A 23,926-nucleotide genomic window follows, 5' to 3' on the forward strand; every position below is an offset into this window, starting at 1 on the left:
TCAATGTAGCGCACTTCCCCACGCTGACCGAAATCAATGCGCATTTCCAAATGCCAAGCTCTCTGCAAAAATGGGAGAATATGTGTCTGTGATCACATCTCTCATGACAGAATTCAGTCAGCGCTTCCAAGATTTTTCTGTCATTGAGAAGGAAATCACACTGTTTGCGGCTCCGTTTTCAATGGATGCAAAAGAAGTGGAGGAGAGTCTGCAATTAGAACTGATCGAAATTCAGTGTGATGATTCTCTGAAGAATCAGCATCAGCTTCTCTCCCTACCTGACTTCTACCGGAGTTTGGAAAAGGCCAAGTTTCCTCTGACGAGACGCCATGCAAAACGAATGATGAGTCTGTTCGGCTCAACATACATATGTGAGCAGACATTCTCTCTGTTAACGCTGAACAAAAGCAGGCTGAGAACCAGAACGACCGACAGCCATCTCCGTGACGTCCTTCGCATCTCAACCACCAAACTTACTCCTGACCTGCCAGCTATCCTTCAGACCAATGCGCAGCATCACTGCTCCCACTGAGCGTAACATTATTCCCATTACAGGTGAGTTAAAAATATACACACCGTTTTCATTTGTTAATAAGTCCAATTACTTCATAAATTCAGTCAATTAAAGTTGATGACAATTTTTTTAACAAACGTTAGTTGATGTGTTAACAAGCCCAATAATTTATTTGTGTAATAAGCTTGAAATATCCACATCCCCTATTTGTCTTCTTGTCTCTCCCTTCATATGGACAATGAAGGGGGATCAGCACCCTAAGAACCAATCTGAGGCTGTCACTGAGAGAATTACCTGCCAACCTTTTTGTAAAAAATAAAATTAAAATCTACTAATGAAGAGCTATGATGGAGGCTTTTTTTCTTCAAACATGTTCAATAATCAAACGTAATTTACCTGCATTTGATTGATTTTGACAATATTAGTGCATGAGAAGTGAGGCAGTATACCTCACGTCTAGTGAGTGGCCCAATCCTTCGTGTATTTTACTGTATGTGGCCCTCGGGAAAAAAAGTTTGGACACCCCTGCTATAAACCATACCATTGACCGTCGTGTGAAAGGTATTAAGAGGCAGTGGCAGCGAATGGACTGCGATCTGAAAGTCACCATAAAATACAATCAATTAAGTACCAAAATGGTTTATAACGTCTTTCCAATGGTTACTAAGCCAGAATCCATCTTCTCGGTTGAAACTGTTTCTGTGTTTGTATATGTGGATGGCCTCATGAACGAATCTCTCATGGTAGCCGGATGGCTTGCAGAGAACGTCCGTCTTGGAGAAGTCAATGTCATGTGAGCCCACTGAATTATAACAGTGATCTGCCACTGCTGAGGTGCTCGTCCTACCGTGTTTCAAGTCTGCTTTATGTTCACGGATGCGGTCCCAGATATGTCGTTTGGTTTCTCCAATGTAACTGCTACCACAGAGGCAACTTAGTTTGTAGACGCCTGGGTACTGTATGTCTGGAACCACATCTTTTACAGACGGAACCACATCACGGATTTTCTGTACTGTGTTGAATCGGACCTGGATCTTGTGTTTATTCAGGATTTTGGAGATCTTTTTTGTGACCCCCGCAATGTATGGTAAGGTGATGGTTTTGAATGGCTCCTCAAGAGGATCCTTCTTCATGGCTGGAGTGATGGCTTTGCGGATTGTGTAGTCGGGGTAACCATTAGCCTTGAGAGCTTGGTGTACGTGCTTAAGTTCACTGGCAATGTGTTCCTGGTCGGAAATGCATTGGGCTCTATGGTATAGAGTCTTGATGAGGGAGTTCTTCTGGCATGGATGGTGGTGGGAATCCGGTTTTAAGTAAGCATTCGTATGCGTAGCTTTCCTGTCGACAGAGTGGCTCATTGAACCATCAGGTCTCCTTTTAATTAGGACATCCAAAAAGGGTAGCTTGCCGTCTTTTTCGACCTCCATAGTGAATCTGATGGCTGGGTGTATGGAATTGATGTGGTCGAGGAATTGGTTTGTGTTATGGTCGAAACGTCGTGAGAATTTTTATTGTTTTATATATATTTTATTATTTTGTTGTTTCCCTTCAACGTGACTTTACCGAAAGAACTAAGAATATGAATTACTGCAGTCACGAAAGCTTTAAATCAAAATTTCATTGGAAAGACGTTATACGCAATTTCAGTTCTTAATTGATTGTATTTTATGGTGACATTCAGACTGCAGTCCATTCGCTGGCACTGCCTCTTCACACGACGGTCAATGGTATGGTTTATAGCATGTTATATAATAATTGTATAACATTGTAATGTTTAACATAATTCATAAGGCAATATATAGTATCGTAATTGTATTGTGAATATACAGCAGTGTGGTATACAGTAGGGTTTGTAGAATAATACATAGTGTAATATTACAAGTCTAACATTTTACAGTCTAAAGTATAGGGTAGTGTAAAGTAACGCATTGTGTAATTCAAGGGTGGGTTTGTCTATGGTAGTGTATATTACGGTGTATAGTCGTGTAATGTAGGAAAAAGTTTAGTTGAAGACATATAAATATACTGCATAATCTTCTTTGGTTCTTTCGGTAAAGTCACGTAGAATGAGAATAAAATAATAAATTAATAAAATAAAATAACACAATAATATTCTCACGACGTTTTGGCCACAACACAAGCGGCCTTCATCAGGTGAAGGGGGCGAGACTGTCTGGTAGGACAGCGCTGGAGTGAGAGAGCCACGTTCAGATCACGGCTTTTAAGCTGTGTGAGAGGAACAAAGAGCCTTGACAAAGGGATTAGCATAAAATTTAGCATTGAAATGGCTGAATGATTAGCTTGTGACTGGTCACAGAAATAGCTATGTTAAAAGTTAAAGCATACACATCCGCAGAGGCACCCATTGTTAAAAGGAATTAGCATAGAATTTAGCATTGAAATAGCTAAGTTAAGGCATACACATCCGCAGAGGCACCCCTTGACAATGGGATTAGCATAGAATTTAGCATTGAAATGGCTGAGTGACTCGCTTGTAACTGCTACAGAAATAGTTACGTTGAAGTCAGAGCATACACATTCACCGAGGCACTTAGTACAAATCAAACAGGAGAATTTAGCATTGAAATAACTAGGCGAATTTAGCATTGAAATAACTGGGTGATTTGCTAGTGACTGGTCACAGAAATGACTACACATCTGAGCTATTCACAGTACTATATAGTGAACCAATAAAAACTAAAATATAAATTACCTTCATGTTATCAATAAACTCTATATTCTCCAATCAGCTAAGCTACCAACCATAAGTCGTTATATATCACAATGCTATATGGCGAAAAAATGGGTGGATTCTTACCCTCAAATTTCCGTACCACGGATAGCTACGGGCCCCGTTCAGACGGACGAGTTCGTCCATGGTCGGAACAGAGGAGGGGGAGAGAGACAGCTGCGAAGCCCTAGTATACTCCATGTTGTAAACCATACCATTAACCGTGGTGTGAGAGGTATTAAGAGGCAATGTTGGCGAAAGAGCTGCAGTCTGAAGGTCATCGTAAAATTACAATTAATTAAGAACAGAAATGATTTAACACAACTTTCCAGTGGTTACTAAGCCTGAATCCATCTTCTCGGTTGAAATTGTCTCTGTGCTTGTATATGTGAATGGCCTCATGAACGAATCTCTCATGGTAGCCAGTTGGTTTGCAAAGAACCTCCGTCTTGGAGAAGTCAATGTCATGTAAGCCCACTGAATTGTAACAGTGATCTGCCACGGCAGAGGAGTTCGTCTTACCGTGTTTCAAGTCTGCTTTATGTTCGCGGATGCGGTCCGAGATATGTCTTTTGGTTTCTCCAATGTAGCTACTACCACAGAGGCACTTTAGTTTGTAAACGCCGGGTACTGTATGTCTGGAAGAGCATCTTTTACAGATGGAACTAAATCACGGATTTTGTGTACTGTGTTGAATCGGACCTGGATCTTGTGTTTATTCAGGATTTTGGAGATCTTTTTAGTGACCCCTGCAATGTAGGGTCAGGTGATGGTTTTGAGTGGCTCCACAAGAGGATCCTTCTTCATGACTGGAGTGATGGCTTTGCGGATTGTGTAGTCGGAGTAGCCATTAGCCCTGAGAGCCTGGTGTACGTGCTTGAGTTCACTGGTAATGTGTTCCTGGTCGGAAATGCATTGGGCTCTATGGTATAGAGTCTTGATGAGGCAGTTCTTCTGGGATGGATGGTGGTGGGAATCCGGTTTCAAGTAAGCATCTGTATGGGTAGCTTTCCTGTAGACAGAGTGGCTCATTGAACCATCATGTCTCCTTTTAATTAAGACATCCAGAAAGGGTAGTTTGCCATCTTTTTCGACCTCCATGGTAAATCTGATGGCTGGGTGTATGGAATTGATGTGGTCGCGGAATTGGTCTAGAGCAGGCTGGCCATGTGGCCAGATGACAAAGGTGTCATCAACGTACCTCTTCCATAAGGTCGGGCGTAGAGTGGCAGTCTGGATGGCGTCAGTTTCAAATTTTTCCATGAATACGTTGGCTACAACCGGAGATAGGGGGGAGCCCATTGGGGTGCCCTCAGTTTGTTTGTAGAAAGTTCCATTCCAGGTGAAGTATGTGTTGGTTAAGCAATGTCTCACCAGGGGGGGTACATCAGTATGCAGTCCTTGATGAACCAGGTCTTCAATGATAGCGATGGTGTCAGGTACCGGGACTTTGGTGAACAAGGACACCACATCAAAACTGACAAGCAGGTCGTGAGAATATTATTGTGTTATTTTATTTTATCAATTTATTATTTTATTCTCATTCTACGTGACTTTACCGAAAGAACCAAAGAAGATGAATCATTGCAGTCACGAAAGCTTTAAATCGAAATTTAACCGCCTCTACGGGGAGGGATTCCACACATCCTTAAGATCATTCAACAGACTTCGGGATAAGAAGGCTCAACTAATCGAGTCTCTCACCTTTCTGAAGAGATGCCGCGACTCTAAGGTAATACCAACCGCATTTACACTAACCTCTGCTGTTGCAACTTCTCTCAATGCAAAACGAATTCTAGCTAGAACTAGCTTCGCTCTTATCTCGGAAAAAATCAGACTTACACGCACTGAACTCGATCAGTTAGACAAGACACTCTACAAATCACACTTAAAATTGACAGCAACAATGTCTACATCGGATTGGGAACATGTAGACAATATGACTACCTCTTCGGCTGCCACTATGTCGAACGAATGTAGGGACAATTTGATTTCCAAATTCAATCACCTCTCCAGCAAAAAATCGGATCCACACACCGAAAAGATAGACGTCAACAAAGTCGTAATTAATCGCAGTAACAGTTCCATTTCTGATGGTCTGAAATCCGTTTTAGCTAAAGGTCTAAACTTTGCTGTCACACCGAGACACTTACCGGTTAATGATATCATTGCCCATGTCGACGTTGCACTCAAGGGCTTGAGTCACATCTCTGCAGACGTAGCAAGATCTGAAATCGCTGCAACCTTCAAAAACGCTAAGTTGCCACCTAGCAACATCAGCAAAGACGAACGTTTTGAATTATCTCAATTAAAAAAGAGGGATGATATTGTCGTTCTCTCAGCCAACAAAGGCAATGCCACTGTCATCATGGACAAAACAGAATATAACAACAAAATTCAAGAACTACTCAACGATGGCAGCTATACAAAAATAAAAAGAGATCCCACCAACAGCCTGGTCACCAAAACGAACAAAATTATCTCTGATTCAACAGCATTAATTGATGAGATCAAACAGTTCTCGTTGAAACCCTCTGCTGCCAGACCACCAAGATTATATGGCCTTCCAAAGATACACAAAGAAGATACACCCCTTCGTCCCATCGTCTCTACTATCAGCTCCCCCACCTACAAACTGGCACGTTTTCTGGCTGATATACTGCGACCTTTCACTGGAAAAACCACCTCTGCGGTACTAAATTCTACTCACCTGGTATCGACAATCAAAGACATTTCCCTGTCCCCAAACGACCTGCTTGTCAGTTTTGATGTGGTGTCCTTGTTCACCAAAGTCCCGGTACCTGACACCATCGCTATCATTGAAGACCTGGTTCATCAAGGACTGCATACTGATGTACCCCCCCTGGTGAGACATTGCTTAACCAACACATACTTCACCTGGAATGGAACTTTCTACAAACAAACTGAGGGCACCCCAATGGGCTCCCCCCTATCTCCGGTTGTAGCCAACGTATTCATGGAAAAATTTGAAACTGACGCCATCCAGACTGCCACTCTACGCCCGACCTTATGGAAGAGGTACGTTGATGACACCTTTGTCATCTGGCCACATGGCCAGCCTGCTCTAGACCAATTCCGCGACCACATCAATTCCATACACCCAGCCATCAGATTTACCATGGAGGTCGAAAAAGATGGCAAACTACCCTTTCTGGATGTCTTAATTAAAAGGAGACATGATGGTTCAATGAGCCACTCTGTCTACAGGAAAGCTACCCATACAGATGCTTACTTGAAACCGGATTCCCACCACCATCCATCCCAGAAGAACTGCCTCATCAAGACTCTATACCATAGAGCCCAATGCATTTCCGACCAGGAACACATTACCAGTGAACTCAAGCACGTACACCAGGCTCTCAGGGCTAATGGCTACTCCGACTACACAATCCGCAAAGCCATCACTCCAGTCATGAAGAAGGATCCTCTTGTGGAGCCACTCAAAACCATCACCTTACCCTACATTGCAGGGGTCACTAAAAAGATCTCCAAAATCCTGAATAAACACAAGATCCAGGTCCGATTCAACACAGTACACAAAATCCGTGATTTAGTTCCATCTGTAAAAGATGCTCTTCCAGACATACAGTACCCGGGCGTTTACAAACTAAAGTGCCTCTGTGGTAGTAGCTACATTGGAGAAACCAAAAGACATATCTCGGACCGCATCCGCGAACATAAAGCAGACTTGAAACACGGTAAGACGAACTCCTCTGCCGTGGCAGATCACTGTTACAATTCAGTGGGCTCACATGACATTGACTTCTTCAAGACGGAGGTTCTTTGCAAACCAACTGGCTACCATGAGAGATTCGTTCATGAGGCCATTCACATATACAAGCACAGAGACAATTTCAACCGAGAAGATGGATTCAGGCTTAGTAACCACTGGAAAGATGTGTTAAATCATTTCTGTTCTTAATTAATTGTAATTTTACGATGACCTTCAGACCGCAGCTCTTTCGCCAGCATTGCCTCTTAATACCTCTCACACCACGGTTAATGGTATGGTTTACAACATGGAGTATACTAGGGCTTCGCAGCTGTCTCTCTCCCCCTCCTCTGTTCCGACCATGGACGAACTCGTCCGTCTGAACGGGGCCCGTAGCTATCCGTGGTACGGAAATTTGAGGGTAAGAATCCACCCATTTTTTCGCCATATAGCATTGTGATATATAACGACTTATGGTTGGTAGCTTAGCTGATTGGAGAATATAGAGTTTATTGATAACATGAAGGTAATTTATATTTTAGTTTTTATTGGTTCACTATATAGTACTGTGAATAGCTCAGATGTGTAGTCATTTCTGTGACCAGTCACTAGCAAATCACCCAGTTATTTCAATGCTAAATTCGCCTAGTTATTTCAATGCTAAATTCTCCTGTTTGATTTGTACTAAGTGCCTCGGTGAATGTGTATGCTCTGACTTCAACGTAACTATTTCTGTAGCAGTTACAAGCGAGTCACTCAGCCATTTCAATGCTAAATTCTATGCTAATCCCATTGTCAAGGGGTGCCTCTGCGGATGTGTATGCCTTAACTTAGCTATTTCAATGCTAAATTCTATGCTAATTCCTTTTAACAATGGGTGCCTCTGCGGATGTGTATGCTTTAACTTTTAACATAGCTATTTCTGTGACCAGTCACAAGCTAATCATTCAGCCATTTCAATGCTAAATTTTATGCTAATCCCTTTGTCAAGGCTCTTTGTTCCTCTCACACAGCTTAAAAGCCGTGATCTGAACGTGGCTCTCTCACTCCAGCGCTGTCCTACCAGACAGTCTCGCCCCCTTCACCTGATGAAGGCCGCTTGTGTTGTGGCCGAAACGTCGTGAGAATATTATTGTGTTATTTTATTTTATCAATTTATTATTTTATTCTCATTCTACGTGACTTTACCGAAAGAACCAAAGAAGATGAATCATTGCAGTCACGAAAGCTTTAAATCGAAATATACTGCATAATGTTCGAGCTTACATTGGGCTGTGTATACGATATTATACAATGTAGTTTAGATTGGAAGGTATAACGTTACAATGTATAGTAGTCTAGTTTATGGCATGGTTGTAACGCAACACAGGACAGAGCAGCACATTGTGGCTGTTTCTCCCCCCTCCTCCGTTCCGAGCATGGATGGACTCGTCCGTCTGAACGAGGCTCGTCGCTCTCCGTGGTGCTAACGTTGGAAAGAAGGATAAAACCGCCACCCATTTTTTTGCCATATGGCATTGTAATGTATAATGACTTATTGTTAGTAGCTCAGCTGATTGGAGAGTATATAGAGTTTATTGATAACATTGATGTAAATTTTGATTTAAAGCTTTCGTGACTGCAGTAATTCATATTCTTAGTTTTTTCGGTAAAGTCACGTTGAAGAGAAACAACAAAATAATAAAATATATATAAAACAATAAAAAAAATCTCACGACGTTTCGACCATAACTCAAACGGTCATCTTCAGGTGTGTTGGTTTGCATAAATTATTTTTTAAACGGCTCATTTATTTATTTATCCACATATACAAGCACAGAGACAATTTCAACCGAGAAGATGGATTCTATCTTAGCAATCATTGGAAAGATTTGATAAACCATTTCAGTTCTTAATTGATTGTTCACGCTTACAGTGGCTTTCAGACAGCATATATTATAAAAAATTTCGTCTCCCCCCTCCTCTTTTCAGAATATAGATGAACTAGTCCTGGGTAAACTGCCAAATCGCTGCGCGTGGCGCTAACGTTTTTATAAATAAATAAATGTGCCGTTTAAAAAATAATTTATGCAAACCAACACACCTGAAGATGACCGTTTGAGTTATGGTCGAAACGTCGTGAGAATTTTTTTTGTTTTGTTTTATATATATTTTATTATTTTGTTGTTTCTCTTCAACGTGACTTTACCGAAAAAACTAAGACTATAACATTGATGTAGTTTATATTTTAGTTTCATTAATTCGTTTACTATATGGTATTCATTATATAGTGTAGTGTATACCCAGTTACTGTATGTTTATAGCTCAACGTATTGAAGAACATATTGAGTACATTTATTATATTGATGTAGTTTATACTTCGTTTTTTTCACATCGGTTAATTGTATAATAGTTGGGTAGTTGCAGTCCTTTAGCGTCCATATACTAAATGCCTCTGTTGAGATGGAAACTTTGACTTTAACATAGCTATTTCCGTGACCAGTCGCATGCTAATCCCTCACATTAACATCATGCTAATCTCCCAGTTACATGCTAATTTCTGACTTTAACACCCTGCTGATCCAACACTTTAACACAGCTATTTCAATGCTAAATTATCCTGTTTGATATGTAAACTCCTTTGTCAAGGCGCTTTACCTCTCACACCTAGCCTAAAAGGCGCTGCGAATCTTAGCAGCGTTCAATGAAGTGCTCTGCTGATTGGAGAGCATATAGAGTTTATTGATGACATTGATGTAGTTTATACTTAGTTTTTTTTCCACATCGGTTTATTGTATGATAGTTGGGTAGTTGCAGTCCTTTAGCGTCCATATACAAAATGCCTCTGTTGAGATGTAAACTTTGACTTTAACATAGCTATTTCCGTGACCAGTCACATGCTAATCCCTCACATTAACATCATGCTAATCTCCCAGTTACATGCTAATTTCTGAATTTAACACCCTGCTGATCCAACACTTTAACACAGCTATTTCAATGCTAAATTCTCCTGTTTGATATGTAAACTCCTTTGTCAAGGCGCTTTACCTCTCACACCTAGCCTAAAAGACGCTGCAAATCTTAGCAGCAGTTATTGAAGCGCTGTCGTCCCGACAGTTCTGTTCCTTCACCTGAAGAAGGCTACTTGTGTTGTGGCCGAAACGTCGTGAGAATTTTTTTTATGTTTTATTTTTATTATTTTATTTCCATTCTACGTGACTTTACCGAAAGAACCAAGAAGTTGCATAAAGTTGTTGCATGTTTGGGCTCCAGATGCCGAAATTACCTTTTAAAAAACGGCTACCAGTCTCATCAGATATCAGAAGCTAAGCTTGCAACGCCCAGCCCCGATGGTAACCCGGGGATACAAATTAATATGGAGAAACAAATGTTCGCTTGTGACGACCAAGACTATGCCTGTCCTCCCAAGGACAGGCCTCACTGATTCCGAAGACTTTTATTTTCAGGAGGGTCCTGCCGAGTTTTTTGCAGTAGGGAGGCGATGTTGTGCTGTGCAGTGCCGGAGAGTAAGCTCATGCAGCCGGTCCACCCTGTCCTCTCTCCTCCCGTCGGGACGGGTCGGTCACAATAGCGTTCAGAAACACCCTCCACGTCACAACACAGTTCAATTTCTCAATCCGGAGGTCAGCTCAAATCTGTACTGTGGGCGTTCCCTTGTACTCTACTGTGTACGTGGGGCTCTGGTTCCAATCCCCTGATCACCATTGCATTCACTTAAATAATAATACATTCTCCTGGCCACCCATAGAAAATAAGAGTGCACAATTATTCGTGTTATTCATCACAGGCGAGCTCACACCGGCTACACTTACAGCTTAGGGCCTCGCATTAAGAGAGGGGGGGGGGTCTCTAAATACGAAACAAGAAATGGACACGAGGTTTCGAGTTTTAACATAATTGCTTAAAAAATAAAGATCGGTGAGAAATAAAGACTCTCCAAAGCAGTTATTTTCATTCTGCTGACAAAAATATACAGGCATTCATAGAAGGGGCCTCTTAAACTTGACAATGGCATAGGGCCCCAGCAATGCCATCATCCGGCTCTGCTGCCGAGTGTCATCCCAGTGAAGTAATTTGCAGGTAACTTTAGCATTGGGATGCTTGGCCAATACCCAGTTACATTGTGATAGTGTGTTTTCTAGCTACGTGAGCAAACTGGATAACCCATACATCCGCAAAGTGCCAGTCGGATGATTAACCAAGGCCCTTCTTGTTGCGAGGGTCAAAGATCACCGCTGCAACACCCTGCCACCTGAAACGATAATAGTTCGCTTAGAATTATGATTTTTTTATTTTAGTGTGCACATTTACACGCGATAATCACATCTCATCTCAAGCATTTGAAAAGGGCACCCTCAGTGGCAACTGTTCTCTGTGTGACACACGGTTATTCAGCACCTAACCTGCAAGCAGGTCAAGTGCTGTTTGCTGCGAGCAATCCCAAATGAGTAATTCCCAGTGAAGTTTTTTTTACATGCCAATTTTCGCCTGTGATGCTGACACACGATGGCCATACTTTATTTTAAATAATGTCTTGGGATCGTTTTTATTTTTTTACATTAAATTTTAGTGGGTAAATCACGAGCCCGTTACAGTGCGCCACGGGACTGCACGTCATTCGTGTGGTGCATTCACAATGCAACCGGACCATTTATTAGGGGGGGCTGACGCGAAGGGGGGAGTGAGGCCCGCGGGCCCCCATAAACTGGGGGGGGGGGGGAGAGGGGGGCATTGTGACAGGCGTAGAGTTGTAGTTGTAATCTGCTCCACGTTTGTCTTGATAAAGGAGACCTGTGCAACCTGTGTGTGTGACGTGCGTGCCGCTGGATGTGTGATGTGCGTGCTCCTTGGTTTGACGTGCGTGCTCCTCGGTGTGACGTGTGTGCCGCTCAGTGTGATGTGTGTGGGTGTAGGAGAGGCCCATTACCCTGGCGCATGGCAGTCGATGACAAGTTCTACCGCTTGATCTGCGATGGCTACTGCATCCAGCCACCCCCCTGCTGTCCACCGCAAGTGTAAGCCGCCCCCCCCATACCTCCCACGCCAGGTTTTATCCACTGCTAGACTGATGCGTTTCTATTGTCGATGCAGGTGGCTGACGGAGGAGAGTGCGAAGTGTTTGTTCTGGGAGATTCTTTGGTTTTAATTGTAGTGATTCAATTCATTGATTGAAGAATTAGTTAAGAGTGAATTATGTGATATGTGTTATTGGCAGTGAGTTGTGCTGGCTGGTTCAGTGTCGTTGACATTGCCATCATGAACCCTCTTAGTCTGGAATGTCCTACTTCCAGCCGTACGTGATGTTGCCACCCACAGACTCCTCACATAAAGTGATGGAAAAAAGTATTTGATCCCCTGCTGATTTTGTACGTTTGCCCACTGACGAAGAAATGATCAGTTTATAATTTTAATGGTAGGTTTATTTGAACAGTGAGAGAGAATAACAACAACAAAATCCAGAAAAACGCATGTAAAAAATGTTATGAATTGATTTGCATTTTAATCAGGGAAATAAGTATTTGACCCCTCTGCAAAACATGACTTAGTACTTGGTGGCAAAAGCCTTGTTGGAAATCACAGAGGTCAGACGTTTCTTGTAGTTGGACCACCAGGTTTACACACATCTCAGGGGGGATTTTGTCCCACTCCTCTTTGCAGATCTTCTCCAAGTCATTAAGGTTTCGAGGCTGACGTTTGGCAACTCGAACCTTCAGCTCCCTCCACAGATTTTCTATGGGATTAAGGTCTGGAGACTGGCTAGGCCACTCCGGGACCTTAATGTGCTTCTTCTTGAGCCACTCCTTTGTTGCCTTGGCCGTGTGTTTTGGGTCATTGTCATGCTGGAATACCCATCCACGACCCATTTTCAATGCCCTGGCTGAGGGAAGGAGGGTACATGGTCCCGTCCATCGTCCCTTTGATGCGGTGAAGTTGTCCTGTCCCCTTGGCAGAAAAACACCCCCAAAGCATAATGTTTCCACCTCCATGTTTGACGGTGGGGATGGTGTTCTTGGGGTCATAGGCAGCATTCCTCCTCCTCCAAACACGGTAAGTTGAGTTGATGCCAAAGAGCTCCATTTTGGTCTCATCTGACCACAACACTTTCACCCAGTTGTCCTCTGAATCATTCAGATGTTCATTGGCAAACTTCAGACGGGCATGTATATGAGCTTTCTTGAGCAGGGGGACCTTGTGGGCGCTGCAGGATTTCAGTCCTTCACGGCGTAGTGTGTTACCAATTGTTTTCTTGGTGACTATGGTCCCAGCTGCCTTGAGATCATTGACAAGATCCTCCCGTGTAGTTCTGGGCTGATTCCTCACCGTTCTCATGATCATTGCAACTCCACGAGGTGAGATCTTGCATGGAGCCCCAGGCCGAGGGAGATTGACAGTTCTTTTGTGTTTCTTCCATTTGCGAATAATCACACCAACTGTCGTCACCTTCGCACCAAGCTGCTTGGCAATGGTCTTGTAGCCCATTCCAGCCTTGTGTAGGTCTACAATCTTGTCCCTGACATCCTTGGAGAGCTCTTTGGTCTTGGCCATGGTGGAGAGTTTGGAATCTGATTGATTGATTGCTTCTGTGGACAGGTGTTTTTTTATACAGGTAACAAGCTGAGATTAAGAGCACTCCCTTTAAGAGTGTGCTCAAAATCTCAGCTCATTACCTGTATAAAATACATCTGGGAGCCAGAAATCTTTCTTATTGAGAGGGGGTCGAATACTTACTTCCCTCATTAAAATGCAAATCAATTTATAACATTTTTGACATGCGTTTTTCTGGATTTTGTTGTTGTTATTCTGTCTCTCACTGTTCAAATAAACGTACCATTAAAATTATAGACTGATGATTTATTTGTCAGTGGGCAAACGTACAAATCAGCAGGGGGTCAAATACTTTTTTCCCTCACTGTAGATCCCTGTCACACCCCACTGTAAACAGGAAATTGCTCTGACTCCCGGGCACGCAACTTTACCCGGGCCTGCCCACCATCGTGAAGGTCCTTAATCATTGTGAGCAGAGGGTAAGGAACTCTGAAAACACGAATAACAATCCAGAGCCCTGGCCTACTGATTGTATCATAGGCCTTGCCCAGGTCGGCGCTGCAACACTACACATGTAACGCATGGATTTGTTACACTGTTCAACTACACACACAGACACATTTTAAATAAAACAAGTCCCTTATTTGCAAAAAATAATCAGAGTACCAGTCATCAAATAGGCAATTGACACTTGGTCCAAAGAATATGTGATACTGTAATAGAAATACATGAATAGCTAAATTCAGAATTTATGTTAATAAGGCATAACCCAGTGCACAATATGACATTCATGAAAAGACAAAGTGCAGCATCCAACGTATAGAGGTGTCTTCACCATGAATATTATTCACAAGCTTGTGGTTTACAGTCACGTTTTTTTAAACTCATGTGATTCATGGCACGTGACCTTGCAGCACAGTTTTGAGCAATGCCTTTCCTTCTCCAAGAGGCACACATGTATCCTCTCTTTCCTCCAAGATTGTTTTAGCAACACACTTCAAGTCTTCTTTCTTTCACTTGCCATATGGATCGGCTCAATATAATTTGACAACTGCAAATCTTAAACTTTGCTTCAGAAATCTCCACTGTTTTTCCACTATACCGTCTCCACTGCTTAACCACTATACCTCTGAGTGGTTACTCAGCGTTTCAGCCAATCTCGTGCAAGGAACCACTTCTGTTGAGAGCAACCTCACATGCATTGGGAGCACATGCTATCCAGCCAACATAAACATCAGGGTTGCCCCTGGCTCTCTGGCTCCTCTGGGCACTCTCTGGGCTCCGGGCACCCCGGCCCTCCTCTTCTCCTCTCCTCCCTTTATCTTCTCTAATGTAGCCCACTAATATACTAATTGTATGAATGGACCAGTGTATAAGAATTAATAGTGTATTTCTTATCCGATTCATGCTATCTCTTGTGAAACAATGGACATCTTATAAATTTATGCAGACCTCCACAGCGTGGTCATCAATCCATCTTACTTTTTCGGAGATAACGGAAGTTTATATATGTTTGGCCTGGAGTTTCAGACCTCGCAAACTTAATATGGCCTCCCCAACCAGCCAATAAATTTAATGAAGTTCCGAAATGGTTTAAAACATCTTTCCAATGGTTCTTAATTTATTGTATTTTACGGTTACCGTCAGACCGCAGCTTTTTCGCTGATATTGCCTCTTAATACCTCTCACACCACGGTTAATGGTATGGTTTATAACATGGAGTATAACAACGCATTATGGCTGTCTCTCTCCCTCTTCCGTTCCCGAGCATGGATTGAGTCGTCCATCTGAACGAAGCTCGTTCGTTGTCCGTGGTGCTGGTCGTTGATGGGAAGAAAAACCGCCATTTTTCGCAATATGGCATTGTGATATATAACGACTTATTGTTGGTGGCTCAGCTGATTGGAGAGTATATAGAGTTTATTGATAACATTGAGGTAGTTTATATTTGGGTTTTCATTGGTTTTACTATATGGTATTAATACTGGAAGGAACGAAGTTGTAAACTGAGTGTACCAGCCTGCAATAGACAAAATTCCAATGTTCCTACCAGCCCACCCTGCAGGGACCTGTTTATATAGTGTAGTGTATACCCAGTTGCTTTGTGATTAATAGCTCAGCTTATTGAAGCACATATCAAGTACAATTATTATACTGAGGTAATATAGACTTAGTTTTTTCTCACATTGGTTTACTGTATGATAGTTGGGTAGTTGGAGGCCCTTTAGCGTCCATATACTAAATGCCTCTGTTGATATGTAAACTTTGACTTTAACACAGCTATTTTTTGTCACAAGCTAATCCCTAGCTATTTCAATGCTAAATTCTCCTGCTTTCTAGGTCATTCACACCTATCACCGAGCTTAAAAGACGCCACGAATCTCAGCAGCACTCATTGAAGCACTGTCGTCCCGACAGTTCTGTTCTTTCACCTGAAGAAGGCCGCTTGTGTTGTGGCCGAAACGTCGTGAGAATTTTATTGTCTTATTTTTATTTTATTATTTTATTCTCATTCTACGTGACTTTACCGAAAGAACCAAATAAGATAAACAGACACTTTAAACACCTTCATTTGGAAGTGCACGCTGAAGTTTACTATTTGCAAAACATAAACCAGGATCAATCCACTGCTGGATGAAGCCCTCTCCATGCTGCGATTCCTTGCGTCCCTGTGATGTGGCAATCCATTCAGCTCCTGTAAGCGACCTATTTTTATTTGACCAGGTAAGGCCCACTGAGATATATAGCTCTTTTCCAGAAGAAGCCTGGCCACATATGGTTGCTCAACGTAGTGGCTTTTGTGAATATTTATAGCAGTAATTATCTTAACGCATGTTTTTAGATGTGGAGAAAAAAACCGGAGGACCTGGAGAAAAGGATACGTGACCATGGGGAGAACATGCACACTCCAAATACGGGAGACCCTTGAATATCACGAGTTCATAGTTCGTGGTTTAGACCTATCGCCGGCAAGCTCTATGTATATCAATTTACCTATCATGGGGATTAGTTTTGGTCTTTAGCGGGTATACTGTACAAGGAAGTACTATATCATTGTGTGATATTGTGGTGGGGAGCGGGCGAGGGGATTATTTGTTTACTAGCCTTTTGCCCGTCCAAGGATGGGTGTATTGCAGTAAATCTATTGCAGTAAATCAGACCGCGAAGTGATATTCATTGCATCCATTTGTGTGCAATTTGTAAGGCCGCGGTGACAGACCTATTTCATTTAAAGGTTATAATCCCTTGTTCATCATGACGTCCTTTCTACTTCGATGTCTCAATAGCGTTAGGGAGATCGCGTGACGTGAGGGTTCTGCCTTTGTAGTGAGTTTCTAAGTTGACGCTGAGGAGGGGGTAGGAGGCACCTCGCCCCCCCATGTGGAGTGACGTCACCCGAAAGTTGCTGAGACAAGGTCTTATATAGGCCTGAGATGAGTGCATCAAGGTAGGTGGGTGGAGCTAGAGATGGTCCAACCACAGAGGCTGGGGCAGTGGCCTTTGTATTGTGAGATTAGCATGTCAATGGCTGTGGCAGTGGCCTTTGTATTGTGAGAGATTAGTCTATTCATGAGTATTAATGAGGGGGCCTGCTCGACGTGGAGTGACGTCACGCGCGGGACACAGACATTCTTGGCTCATTATAGTAGTAAATTTGGTAATCTGTACAGCACATTTCTATTGTGATGTGTCTATTTTTGGTTGCCGTGTATGTAAGCTCATTATTTAGGTCAAGCTTAAGTATTGAATATCACGCTTTTGGCTTTTGCTGCACTTTCCAAAAATGTAACCACCTCGATATCCAAGGTACTCCTTATAAAGGCATCAGGGTCGGGATCAAACCCTCGGCCTCCTCCATACCAGGTGAGGTAGTTAACATCTCCTAGCCACCGAGCTGATTCTGTCTCTGTGGCAATGATTGTCCATGCTTTGCACAAGCAAATACTGTAGAAGCATAACTCGCTTTTTGTGTCTCCACATAAATCAGAATACGATGTTTAAATACATCAGCCTAATGGCTTTTCCCACCAACATTCCCCAGCAGCATTTGTTTTAAGCAATATAATTATACCGGCTTCCATTTGGGTTTTATCAGTTAGGCTTGTTAAACTAATGGTGGTTGTTATTCAAAAAAGAGCCGGCCATTTGCGTCAGTGCCACAGTCCAAATTTACCAGACTTTAAATAATACTTTCCAATTATCCAATTGGTTAAAACCACAGAGCAGCATTGCCCTTAATGTGAAACCATGGCACACTCTACCCATCTGTAAAACATATCACCTTCGTGAGAGCCTTGCATTGTAGGAATGGTGCAAATACATCTGGTAATGATTTAATCTAATTAGATCTGAGGAAGAGTCATTACTATAAATCTTGACTTAAAGCTTTCGTGACTGCAGGAATTCATATTATTTGGGTCTTTCGGTAAAGTCACGTAGATAGGTTCAAATTAATAAAAATAAAATAAACAAAAAACTCTGACGTTTTAATCACAACACAAGTGATCGTCATCAAGAAGAAGAAAGAGGGGGAAAGCTGCTGAGGCAGACTGTTTTAAAGGTTGAAAATGGGTGTAGCCCAAGGGTCATAAACGACGTGGTTAGTGATGTTAATGTGAGAAATTAGCACATTAATGTAAGATCGGAGAGCGGCCTCCATGACGAGGGCGCGGAGGTGGCTATGTTAATGTGAGAGATTGGCATGTTAATGTAAGATCGCAGAGCTGCCGCCACGTCGAGGTCAGCACGCGGAAGGGGCTATGTTGGTGTGAAATTTGTTTCACCTGTTAATGTAAGATCGGAGAGCCGAACCTACGGGGATAATAAAAACTAACATCGGAAGGTGGCAGGATGAGAACAACACCAGTTATGACTTAAACTGGTTGATGACGTTCTTCCAATGATTGCTGAGTTTGTACCCATCCTTTCGGTTGAAATTGTGACTGTGTCTATATATGTGGATGGCTTCATGAACGAATTTTTTTGATAGCCAGTGGGCTTACAAAGTACCTTCGTCTTAGAGAAATCAATTGGCGTGTGAGCCAACTGTGAATAGCTCAGATGTGTAATCATTTCTGTGACCAGTCACCAGCAAATCACCCAGTTATTTCAATGCTAAATTCACCTAGTTATTTCAATGCTAAATTCTCCTGTTTTGATTTGTACTAAGTGCCTCGGTGAATGTGTATGCTCTGACTTCAACGTAACTATTTCTGTAGCAGTTACAAGCGAATGCCTTAATTTAGCTATTTCAATGCTAAATTCTATGCTAATTCCTTTTAACAATGGGTGCCTCTGCGGATGTGTATGCTTTAACTTTTAACATAGCTATTTCTGTGACCAGTCACAAGCTAATCATTCAGCCTTTTCAATGCTAAATTTTATGCTAATTCCTTCGTCAAGGCTCTTTGTTCCTCTCACACAGCTTAAAAGCCGTGATCTGAACGTGGCTCTCTCACTCCAGCGCTGTCCTACCAGACAGTCTCGCTCCCTTCACCTGATGAAGGCCGCTTGTGTTGTGGCCGAAACGTCGTGAGAATATTATTGTGTTATTTTATTTTATCAATTTATTATTTTATTCTCATTCTACGTGACTTTACCGAAAGAACCAAAGAAGATGAATCATTGCAGTCACGAAAGCTTTAAATCGAAATTTAACCGCCTCTACGGGGAGGGATTCCACACATCCTTAAGATCATTCAACAGACTTCGGGATAAGAAGGCTCAACTAATCGAGTCTCTCACCTTTCTGAAGAGATGCCGCGACTCTAAAGTAATACCAACCGCATTTACACTAACCTCTGCTGTTGCAACTTCTCTCAATGCAAAACGAATTCTAGCTAGAACTAGCTTCGCTCTTATCTCGGAAAAAATCAGACTTACACGCACCGAACTCGATCAGTTAGACAAGACACTCTACAAATCACACTTAAAATTGACAGCAACAATGTCTACATCGGATTGGGAACATGTAGACAATATGACTACCTCTTCGGCTGCCACTATGTCGAACAAATGTAGGGACAATTTTATTTCCAAATTCAATCACCTCTCCAGCAAAAAATCGGATCCACACACCGAAAAGATAGACGTCAACAAAGTCGTAATTAATCGCAGTAACAGTTCCATTTCTGATGGTCTGAAATCCGTTTTAGCTAAAGGTCTAAACTTTGCTGTCACACCGAGACACTTACCGGTTAATGATATCATTGCCCATGTCGACGTTGCACTCAAGGGCTTGAGTCACATCTCTGCAGACGTAGCAAGATCTGAAATCGCTGCAACCCTCAAAAACGCTAAGTTGCCACCTAGCAACATCAGCAAAGACGAACGTTTTGAATTATCTCAATTAAAAAAGAGGGATGATATTGTCGTTCTCTCAGCCGACAAAGGCAATGCCACTGTCATCATGGACAAAACAGAATATAACAACAAAATTCAAGAACTACTCAACGATGGCAGCTATACAAAAATAAAAAGAGATCCCACCAACAGCCTGGTCACCAAAACGAACAAAATTATCTCTGATTCAACAGCATTAATTGATGAGAACAAACAGTTCTTGTTGAAACCCTCTGCTGCCAGACCACCAAGATTATATGGCCTTCCAAAGATACACAAAGAAGATACACCCCTTCGTCCCATCGTCTCTACTATCAGCTCCCCCACCTACAAACTGGCACGTTTTCTGGCTGATATACTGCGACCTTTCACTGGAAAAACCACCTCTGCGGTACTAAATTCTACTCACCTGGTATCGACAATCAAAGACATTTCCCTGTCCCCAAACGACCTGCTTGTCAGTTTTGATGTGGTGTCCTTGTTCACCAAAGTCCCGGTACCTGACACCATCGCTATCATTGAAGACCTGGTTCATCAAGGACTGCATACTGATGTACCCCCCCTGGTGAGACATTGCTTAACCAACACATACTTCACCTGGAATGGAACTTTCTACAAACAAACTGAGGGCACCCCAATGGGCTCCCCCCTATCTCCGGTTGTAGCCAACGTATTCATGGAAAAATTTGAAACTGACGCCATCCAGACTGCCACTCTACGCCCGACCTTATGGAAGAGGTACGTTGATGACACCTTTGTCATCTGGCCACATGGCCAGCCTGCTCTAGACCAATTCCCGGACCACATCAATTCCATACACCCAGCCATCAGATTTACCATGGAGGTCGAAAAAGATGGCAAACTACCCTTTCTGGATGTCTTAATTAAAAGGAGACATGATGGTTCAATGAGCCACTCTGTCTACAGGAAAGCTACCCATACAGATGCTTACTTGAAACCGGATTCCCACCACCATCCATCCCAGAAGAACTGCCTCATCAAGACTCTATACCATAGAGCCCAATGCATTTCCGACCAGGAACACATTACCAGTGAACTCAAGCACGTACACCAGGCTCTCAGGGCTAATGGCTACTCCGACTACACAATCCGCAAAGCCATCACTCCAGTCATGAAGAAGGATCCTCTTGTGGAGCCACTCAAAACCATCACCTTACCCTACATTGCAGGGGTCACTAAAAAGATCTCCAAAATCCTGAATAAACACAAGATCCAGGTCCGATTCAACACAGTACACAAAATCCGTGATTTAGTTCCATCTGTAAAAGATGCTCTTCCAGACATACAGTACCCGGGCGTTTACAAACTAAAGTGCCTCTGTGGTAGTAGCTACATTGGAGAAACCAAAAGACATATCTCGGACCGCATCCGCGAACATAAAGCAGACTTGAAACACGGTAAGACGAACTCCTCGGCCGTGGCAGATCACTGTTACAATTCAGTGGGCTCACATGACATTGACTTCTCCAAGACGGAGGTTCTTTGCAAACCAACTGGCTACCATGAGAGATTCGTTCATGAGGCCATTCACATATACAAGCACAGAGACAATTTCAACCGAGAAGATGGATTCAGGCTTAGTAACCACTGGAAAGATGTGTTAAATCATTTCTGTTCTTAATTAATTGTAATTTTACGATGACCTTCAGACCGCAGCTCTTTCGCCAGCATTGCCTCTTAATACCTCTCACACCACGGTTAATGGTATGGTTTACAACATGGAGTATACTAGGGCTTCGCAGCTGTCTCTCTCCCCCTCCTCTGTTCCGACCATGGACGAACTCGTCCGTCTGAACGGGGCCCGTAGCTATCCGTGGTACGGAAATTTGAGGGTAAGAATCCACCCATTTGTTCGCCATATAGCATTGTGATATATAACGACTTATGGTTGGTAGCTTAGCTGATTGGAGAATATAGAGTTTATTGATAACATGAAGGTAATTTATATTTTAATTTTTATTGGTTCACTATATAGTACTGTGAATAGCTCAGATGTGTAGTCATTTCTGTGACCAGTCACCAGCAAATCACCCAGTTATTTCAATGCTAAATTCGCCTAGTTGTTTCAATGCTAAATTCTCCTGTTTTGATTTGTACTAAGTGCCTCGGTGAATGTGTATGCTCTGACTTCAACGTAACTATTTCTGTAGCAGTTACAAGCGAATGCCTTAATTTAGCTATTTCAATGCTAAATTCTATGCTAATTCCTTTTAACAATGGGTGCCTCTGCGGATGTGTATGCTTTAACTTTTAACATAGCTATTTCTGTGACCAGTCACAAGCTAATCATTCAGCCTTTTCAATGCTAAATTTTATGCTAATTCCTTCGTCAAGGCTCTTTGTTCCTCTCACACAGCTTAAAAACCGTGATCTGAACGTGGCTCTCTCACTCCAGCGCTGTTCTACCAGACAGTCTCGCTCCCTTCACCTGATGAAGGCCGCTTGTGTTGTGGCCGAAACGTCGTGAGAATATTATTGTGTTATTTTATTTTATCAATTTATTCTTTTATTCTCATTCTACGTGACTTTACCGAAAGAACCAAAGAAAATCTAAACAAATGTTTGTGAAAGTTATCCCATCATATCAGATGTTTATTAATGTCCTTCCTTTTGAGAAACCTAGACCATTATCGCTCACTAGGTGGGTTAGGATTGAAAACTAGCTACAGGCAGTCCCCGGATTATAGGGATGAAACTACAGTAATTAAAGAAAACGGTACGGGAGGCACAACTATTTCCGGCTATGGGATTTTATCTAGATTTGGGGGAAATTGTTGAGTTTCCGACATACGGAAAATTCAGGTTGCGGATCTTCCTCGGGAACCTAATGCTTCCGTAACCCGGGGATTGCCTGTAAGGAGGGAGCATCTGATATCAGTCTAAATCTCTAAGTCTCCAATGTGTCTGCTAAGGTGCGCGTGTGTGTGTATGCAGTGTGTCTCCGGCTCGTCTTCTTTCTTCCTTGAGTGTCCTTTGTGTAGTCCGAGCACTTCGGAGCTCTCTGTGTGTTCTTGATGCCACCCAGTTTGAAGACTGAGAGTCCTCGATGTCCACTGGGATGGCATTCTACTCTGGTGACCTACACATAGCACACATCATCACCATCACAATTATTCCACTGGCCAACAGGACACCACAGAAAACTGCCTGTCATTGAAACTACCTAGAGAAATGAATTGCACCGAAAATGGCTGATAACTCACGTGGTAACCACCTTCAAAATATAATTGTGGGCCGAGTAAGAGTGCGTACAACACTGTCAGACAACACTGTTTGACTTAGGGTAAATTCTCCAGTTTGAGGTTTTATGGTTTGTGAAAATACATCATGAGTACAACTTACCGCATATAGAAGAGGATGTAGGCCTGGTCTTGAAGCACTTCTGACTTGGCGACTGGCTCCACGTCAGCATCGTCCATTCTGAACCAGCTGCCATTGCTGACCTGAAGGAAAAAATACATGTACACTTAATTACGATCATTACCCAATTGCACCTGACTCATTTAAAAGCCAGCCATAGTGACAGATCATGAAAGTGGAATATTATATGGAAGTTAACACGTGTACTCATATGCTTCGTGTGTGTGTGTGTATGTATTATCATAGAGGGAAACAGTAGCGTAGCGGTTAGCACATTGCACTACGAACCCGGCAACCAGAGGTCAATTCCCGCTTACGACGTAACACCAGTGACGATTATCTCAACTGGTCGTGGGCCTCGTTCCCTCGGTCCACTCAGCCTCAAATGAACACATGGTGCAATATGTAAAAATTACCACTCAGGGGACAAAGGCGGCCGGGTGTAGTGCTGGCCACCCACCCCCGCGTGTGTCATTCTGGCTTTGACAGGTGCTCATGAACAGCACTTGCCCCAACAGTCGGGTAAGGCTATATGGGGGATATTTGTTTTTTTGTTTATCATGCAGAACATCACCTTGTTGTACGAGTAGTAGTGGCCGCTATTGGTGGTGGTCCCGTGGTGCACAATCACCGAGTAGAGTGAATAAAGTTGCGACTCTTGCACAACCTGACTAGACAT

The 23,926-nt window shown here is 42.7% G+C and overlaps 1 pseudogene; it reads right to left on the reverse strand.

Moving 5' to 3' along the window:
* Nucleotides 1-23,926, reverse strand: part of LOC142924447 (exosome complex exonuclease RRP44-like) — a 93,996-nt pseudogene extending 70,070 nt beyond the window's left edge.

Source organism: Petromyzon marinus, chromosome 13 (assembly GCF_048934315.1).
Source record: "Petromyzon marinus isolate PM22_M1 ecotype Great Lakes invasive population chromosome 13, UKy_Petmar_22M1.pri1.0, whole genome shotgun sequence".
NCBI classification, from domain to species: domain Eukaryota; kingdom Metazoa; phylum Chordata; class Hyperoartia; order Petromyzontiformes; family Petromyzontidae; genus Petromyzon; species Petromyzon marinus.